Source organism: Microtus ochrogaster, chromosome X, assembly GCF_000317375.1.
Source record: "Microtus ochrogaster isolate Prairie Vole_2 chromosome X, MicOch1.0, whole genome shotgun sequence".
Taxonomy (NCBI): Eukaryota; Metazoa; Chordata; class Mammalia; order Rodentia; family Cricetidae; genus Microtus; species Microtus ochrogaster.
Window position 1 is genome coordinate 54683663 of NC_022026.1, and position 8550 is coordinate 54692212.

Here is an 8550-nt window from a genome sequence, read left to right on the forward strand (position 1 = left end):
GACCACAGAACCAGTAGAGGGCGCTGTTGTGTTGATGGCCTGTTAGGCCAGTTTAAAAAAAAATCCGCCATGGATCCAAATTGCTTTCACACTCAACAGTGCTCAGAGGATGAGAACAAGAGGGCAAAGTGAGCTCACCTTTGGGTGATATTTGCTTGTTTTAATATTTTATTTTATGAAGAAATTGGTTAATTAATTGGATTCTTTTAACAATCACTTTTCATTTCCAGTCTAAGTACTGATCTTACTTGCATATATAAAAGATATTTGTTTCTGTTCATTGCGTTTGAGTACAAACCTAAGGACAGAAACCATGGAATTCATGTAACAGTCTCATAAAATAAAAAATAAAAATTATCCAGAGGGACACAACACAGGTTTTCTTGCTCTTTGCTTTATTTTATTGAACAAATCTGACTAGGAATGTTTTATAAAACTAAGAGATACAAGGAAGAAAACTATGATCCTGATCAACCTCTAAACCTTCCCCCCGCCCCATTTTTGGGTTTTTGGATTTTTTTTTTGAGACTGGGTTTCTCTGTGTAGCTTTGGAACTGTCCTGGAACTTGCTCTGTACACCAGGCTGGCCTCAAACTCACTGAGATCCACCTGCCTCTGTCTCCTGAGTGCTGGGATTAAAGGCATGTGCTGCCACTATGGCCGACTTTTAAACCATTATTTTACTGTTTGTTTTTAGAGACAGGGCCCGACTATGTAGCCCAGCCAGGCTGGCCGGGAACTCATTGTGTGGATCAGGGTGGCTTCAGAGATCTGCCTGCCTCTGCCTCCCAAGTGCTGGGATTAATGTCGTGCACAACCACAACCTACGTCTAAAACCTTTTAGAAGTCTAAATAAATGAGATATAAGTATTATAAGGCTAGAAAAAACCTTTATTTTGTCTGTATGGGTATTTTGCATATATATATATATGCATTATACCACTTCATTGCCCACAGAGGCCAGAAGAGGGCACTGGATGAGCATTGTTAGCCACCACGTCGGATCCTGGACTTGAACCTAAGTCTTCTGTAAGAGTAGTGTATGTTGTTAACTGCTGGTCTCTCCAGAGCCAAAAAAACCCCCCCATAATATAGCAAAAATATATGAATTGAAAAGTCTATGGTTAGTCACAATGATGGCTTTTTAATGTTGGGGTTTTTAGAGAATAGGGATATATACGTCTGCACACATACACAGATACTTGTGTGGGAAATCCTTCGCCCAGTATTTGTATTGCTTTTTATTCTTAACAAATGTTTTTAACAATGAGGTACCTTAGCACTTTTTCACATGGCATGTCCTGTCTCATCACTGTTTAATGGTTCTTTAGTAGCTGCTTATAATGCTATTATGTAGACCTCCCATAATTTTACACATAACTAATTTTTATGAAAGGGTATTTATGAACAAGTAAATTGTTTCCAGGCTTTTAAATTGAAAATTAATCTACTAACAATTCATTTTAATAGTACACATTTAGATTTTTAAAGTATATTCAGCTAGATATATTTCCACATTATTTAATCTAAGAATATTGTTATAGCATCAAGTAGAGTATGTACTCATAAATATCTCTTATAATATTCCATGACCCCTGGATTCTGGAAAACAAGTGTTCTCTGTCTGCATGGGTTTGCCCATCCTGACCATTTTATATAATCATATTCTGTGCTATATGGTCTGAAGGTTTTATCTTTATATGTCAAAAAATATATATGTATGTATATCTATTCATATATTCCGTTCCTTTGATGTCAGTTTCTTCCCCTATATCTATCCAAATTATTTATAGGTTTGGTCTTTTCATCGTGTTCCAGATAGTCTGAGTGTTTTATGCCCTTTTTTTCAGATTTAGCATTGCCTTTGACTGAACTATCCATTGGTTCTATCTTGACTTCAAGACCTGAAATTTCCTCTTCCATATTGGTCAGTGTGTAGGTAAGACTTACCCTAGGAGCTTTTCATTGAACTTGCTAAGTTTTTTGTTTCCAGTTTAATTTCAGTTTGTTTTATTTTTTGGGGGGAGGGGGAGTTGGTAATTCTATTTTCTTTTTAAATTTTTTTGAATTGTTTTTATTATTTCATTTAACTTCTCTGTGTTTTCATGTTCTTTAAGGCACTTATTGGCATCCTCTTTAGAGTCCTTGAACATAGAATTACTACTTTAAAGTTCTTGTCTTGTGCTTCAGCAGCTATATTGCATTTCTCAGCACCTATTCAATAGAGTGGCTGGCTTCTGGAGGAGGCATACTATTTTTAGATGTTCATGTTTGCATATTAGCTCCAGGATCTACGCACCTGGAGTCAATGCCATTTGAAATGTTTCTTAGTCTAGATATTTCATCTTGTCTTTGTTAGGTGTATGTTCTGTTCTTTGGTTACTACTGCCTACTCCGGTTCCTAGTTAAGTGTGACAGCTGTGGGATTCTTGATAGGGAATGGTTCTGTGGGCCAGAAGGAGCCATAAAAGAATGGACACAATCTACAAGAAAAAGATGAAATGGGCAGTGCGAAAGAACCTGGAAAGGAAATTTGGGTCTGGACCAGGAGGCTGAGTCCCTAGAGGATGGAGGTAGGCTGGGAGGAGGGGGTTCTGTGAATGGGTGAGGCCAGCCTGGTCTACAAGAGCTAGTTCCAGGACAGGAACCAAAAGCTACTGAGAAACCCTGTCTCGAAAAATCCAAAAAGAAAAAAAAAGTTCCAACCCTGTTTGATGAGAAACTAAATGCTGACCTCCTGCCTTTCAGTCAGAGCTTTCCTGGAAAATGGATTATAAAAGGACTACTGAGGGACTTCTGCAAGACATACAGACATTGGGCCACAGAATGCTGGGTAAGAAAGCCCAACTTTAGGCTGGAGAGATGGCTCAGCAGTTAAGAACACTGGCTACTCTTCCCCAGGTCCCGAGTTCAATTCTCAGCAACCACATGGTGGCGCACAACCATCTCTAGTGGGATGTGATGCCCTCCTCTGGCATAAAGTTGTACATGCAGATGAAAAAGCAAGCAAACAAAAACAAGTCAACTCTGGGTCAAGATCTCATAATCACAGCACACACACACCCTCAATGACACAGTTGAGGCCCTCCTCTGAGAAGGACCAGAACACTGGCTGTCTAATGACCCTGTGACACAGTACCAGGCCATACTACTGGCCCACCCCAGCTATCAATTGGGTTATCCTCTTCCTGATGATACAAGTGCTCACCCATGACTGCCAGGAGATGAAAGATGAAACAAAAAACGTAGTTCATTTAACTGAAATAATTTGAGCTCAAGCCAGGTAGTTCAGCCTAGAGAGCAAAGCTGATCGAACTGAGCCAGGTTCTTAGATGAGGAAAAGGAAAGTCCACCACCATATGCCATATGCATGGACCGCCAGTCAGTGCTTTTATTAGTGGGCATGCCCACAGTATAATCTACAGATGAAGAGAGCTTCTCATCACTGGGGAAAAGGACATTTAAAAAATCTTAGCTTCCTAGAGGCTATTTGGTTTCCCCTGACAAATCTCTGTCCTCCACTGTTGGCTTCTGACCTAGCTGAACCAGTGCTGCCTGAAACTCCAGGGTAAAGAAATGGACAGCTCAAACCCCCCAGGTGAATGGAGGACACCAGAGAGAAAGATCATTCTGCAGAAACAACTGGCAGGACTCTGGTAACTGACCTTCCCCAGGCTACTCATCCGGGACCCACAAAACTTTCTGAGTTGCTCAGACCAAGGTGTGTTAGTATGTTATTATGGACAGCCTAGTGCAGATGTCTCTCAGCCAGATGCCAGGTTTTTGCTCAAGTGAATCTAAAATGAAGAGACCCTACCCAGGAAGGGTCCAACACCCCCAGAGAACTCTGGGAAACTGACTTCACCAAGATCCACCCTGCTGGGGGAGGATAAAAGTACTTGTTAGTTTTTATAGATCCTTTTCCAGGTGGATAGAAGAGTTCCCCATCTGGACTGAAACTGCCCAAACAGTAGCTAAAAAGCTCCTCCAGGAACCGGTCCCTGATTTGGCCTCCCCCTCACAATGGGGACTGACAGTGGAGTAGCTTTCATAGCCCAAACCTCCCAATTAATAGCCAAAGCTTTAGACACAGATTAAAAACTTTATTGTGAATATAAACTTGAGAGTTCTGGGCAGGTTAACAAAAATAAACAGGGCATTAAAAGAAACCCTAATAAAACTCTCCTTAGAGTTCAGCAAAGGATGGATAGGCCTTACTTTGCTTAGCCTGCTGCACCCCATATAGGGAGGGATTTACCCACTATGAGACTATGTTTGGAAGACTTCCCCTCTGCTTCCCAGGCTCAGGGAGCAGCAGTTGGTAGAATTTCCTTAACCATTCCTTTCTCAAGTCACTACAGGCCTTCCAGTTCTCTACTGAACTATCTGAGAGAGCCAATTGATCTCAGAGTCCATTACCACTTTCCCCTTGTTGGAGTCCAGTGATACCATCTGGGTCAAGCAAGTAGCCAAAGGGGCAGGGAAACTATCCTGGAAAGGACTCTACAAGGTGATTCTCTCTACTCCATGGCAGTGAAGAAAGCTGGCATCGCACCACGGTTCCACCACACCCAGGTCGAGAAAGCAGAAGCCACAGCTCCTACTACCAAATGGACTGTCTCTGGACTATGGATCCATTGAAATTAAAATTTCATTGGGCCCTAGGTCCTCCCACTCCCTGCCCCTCTTCTATCTCCTCCTGAGACCTGTATTTGGTATGAATACAGGGTCATGGTCTAACCGCCTCTGCCCTTGGACCTGGACCTGGGAACTAGGAAAACCAGATACAGGGAAGAAATTTGGTAGTGTGACTGAGACCAGCAACCCATCTTCATCCTGACCTTTACTCACAGATGCTCACTTTAAAAGTTTAGTTATAATGGAGAACCAGAATAGATGGGAACTTCTTTTCTAAGATAGGAATTCAGAGTTTATAGTTCTATGCACGCCCTGCAGCTGGGCCCCAGGAACAAGGGTGTTTCCTTTACAAAAGTTGGGTCTGTAAAACTGAGGCTTCCTGAAATTTTCCTTTAAAAAGATTCTGACCTTTGGGAAACAGGAAAAACCTGGGGAAACAGACTCCATGCCACAGGAAGGGACCCTGGGGAGAGAGTTTATCACTCCCAGCCAGAAATCAGGCAGGACTGCTGGTTAGGCTTAGCATCTGCCCCCTGTAGTGCCAGCCCATTGCCTGACAAAATTCACTGTGACTCGGGGCACATAAATTAATATTAGAGCATTACAAGCGACTGAAACTTGTCTAATCTCCAAAGCCTTTAACCTAGGTTCTTCCCCTTATTCTGATGCCCGTTATTCTGATTTATGGGTTATTTCACCTGGGTAATAGCAATATTAGCAAACCTCTGAGACTATTTCATGGGCATGTACCAATGGTTTGACTAAATCTGTCTCTTCTGATGCTTTCCAAGCTAAGTAGAAAGGTTGATAAGAACCTGGTGGTATTAAAACAAGAGTTAGATTCCCTTGTAGAAATGGTCATACAAAATTGGAGAGCCTTAGACTTACTTCTCATAAGAAAACTGTGTCTGGCTTTGGGAGAAACCTGTTTCTATGCTAATTGGTCAAGGTAATTAAAAAAACCTTGCCATGGTTGGGGAAATAACTGGTACCAGTCTTTTGTTCCTCTGGTTAACTACTCTATCATCACAGGTTGAGCCTTTAGTTATCACTCTGATTGGATTAACAGTGGGACCCTGCATCATAAACTAAAAAGGATGAGCCCATGATTTGACTCATTTACTAAGGCCAGTGAAGGAGTGTACCCGGGCCTCAGACTTAGAAGACCCTGAGACCCTTAACACAACTGATTCCATGAAGAAAGTACCATTCAGGCCATAGAACCCAGCATTTAGGCAATACCACCCACCAATTAAAACAAAGACCTAATCTATCAAATTCCATAGTTCTAGAAAAGTCCCTAACTGTACTCACCTTGCTTTTTGGCTTCTATAGTTCCACTTTTGGCTAACTGCTCTTGCTAACTGAAGTATGTCATTCAGAATATGTTTTTTTTTTTCTGCTTCAAAGCTCACCCTGAGAAAGGCTCAGGGCTACATTGGGATCCTGAACACCCAGTGTAGTCACTAGCCGACTAATAAAGACTTTCTGTTGACTTAAACCCATGTCTGAGCAGTCTTCTCTGGTGAACACTCCACAACACTCTAGGCCTTAGCAATCACCACACTACTTTTGATATTTGCAAACTGACTCATCGGACTTATTGAGAGATGGCTCAGTGCTTGCTATTCTTCAAAAGGACACAAGTTCAGTTCCCAGCACCCGTGTCTGTTGGCTCACATCTGTGTGTAAGCCTGGATCCAGGAGATGGAGACCCTTTTGTTTTGTCTTCCTCCACTACCTGCACATATGTTCCATACATTCACATAAACACAGGCACACACATTGAAAAAAATGAAATAAAAATTCTGGAAGAAATGTGGCAACTGGGGATACTTTGTGCTGGTGGACTTGAAGTCGTATTTGTCTTTTCATGACTCAAGTTTTTTCTCTGTTTAATATTCTCAGGACTTGTCCATTGCTGAGGCATATCTCAGAATTTCCTTCTTTTGAAAAACTAAATATGGGCCACTGAGATGGCTCCACAAGTAAAAGCACTTGCTGTGACAATCTCCATGGCCCGAGTTGCATCCCAGGGACCAGCATGGTGTGGAAGGGTGGAAGGGAAGCACCAGTTCCCACAAGTCATCTTCTTACTTCCACATATACACTGTGGCATGCTCTCTCTCTCTCTCTCTCTCTCTCTCTCTCTCTCTCTCTCTCTCTCTCTCTCTCGTGTGCATGCACACTAGCGTGCACACACACACGCACACACACACAAATATATGTAATAGCAATTTAAAAACTAACTGTATTGTACGCACATTGTATCATACACACATCACATTTTGTGTTTCCACTCATCCACGAAGAGACCCTCGTGCTGAGTCTCCCTTTTAGCCACTCTGAATAATGATGCAATGAACATGGATAGACACACTTCTTCAGGACCTTGTTTTCAAGTCTTTCAGACACATACTCAAAAACAGAATTTCTGAGTCATTTGGTAACTTGTGTTTCAATTTTACAATTTTTTTCCTGTCCTGTTAAATTTTACAATTTTTTCCTGTCCTGTTAAATTTTACAGTTTTTCCTGTCCTGTCCTGTCCCACCTAAACTTTTATCCTTACGTCAATTGACTGTTTGTGTATGCATGTGAACTTGTATATTTTTGGAATTTACAGGACAGCTTTGTAAAGTCTGTTCATTCTTTCTACCATGTGGATTTTGATGATCCAACTTGGGTCTCAGGCTTGGCAGCCAATATCTTTACCAGCTGAGCCACCTCCCTGGGTTGTTGTCTCATTTTAAAGTGGTCATTCCAATGAGTATGAAGTAACATCTCATCACGGTGTCCATTTTTATGTCCCTAATGCTTTGTGATGTTGAGCCCTTATTCACCATTGGCACAGCTTTCTCTTAGAGAAAGATCTATTTTAAAGTCCTTTGCCCATTGTTATTGTCTTGTGTTGTAGGAAGACAAGATAGACAAGGAAAACTAAGAGAACATGCGATGGGAAAAAGCCTTTCACGCTGGAGTATGCTTAAAGCCTCTCATTAGACTCAGAATTTCACCACAGTTAACATGTGCTATGAAGGTTGCTGACAAAGAGAGTATTCCCTCCATCTGGCCTTTATAGAAAGAGAGTTCAAATGAAAATGCTCAGCAGTGGGGACTTGTGCTAACTTGTAAGAGTAAAATGGCCTTTGCCCTTTCTCCTCTACAAAACTGTTATTTTCCAGGAATCAAACAATAAAATTACAGTACTGGGTAGGTCTTAACCCCCTTGTGAAACCTTTGTGGCCCATGGTTTAGTATATCAGATTACAATCCTACCCAAGATATCCCCAAAGCCACTTTATAATCTCTTTTATCAAAATATAGAAAAAATGGGGAAAAGTGAATTTCTTAGCCACTTTTTAAGATCTAACTTGGGAGCTACCAAAATTGGAGGTAAGGCTTCTGTCAAGACATTTAAATGTGATTTTTTTCTTTTAAGAAGCTACATTTCAAAAAAGAAAAAAAAAAGAAAGAAAGAAAGAAAAAAAAAGAAGCTACATTTCGTGCAGTGGTGGCATATGCCTTTAATTCCAGAACTTGTGATAGGGTGAGAGGCAGAGGCAGGAGGATCTCTGTGAGTTCAAGGTTAACCTGGTCTACATGGCGAGTTCCGGGGCTACACAGAGAAACCTGTCTCAAAAAAACACAAAAACAAAGCTCAGCTTTCAGTTGGGTGTGTCTTTTTAGTTCCGTGAATGTCTCTGCCATTAACCCTGTGCCTAGTCTGTGGTAATAGATCTTATAGGTCTCACCTCCGCTTCCTCCACCTACACTGGTTCAGCCTGAAATTCTGTCCTTGGCCACAAGGTCAAGAATGCAGGCTTTGGCTATTACAAACAATGCTGCTATGAACATAGTTGAGCATATACTTTTGTTGTATGATAGGGCATCTCTTGGGTATATTCCCAAGA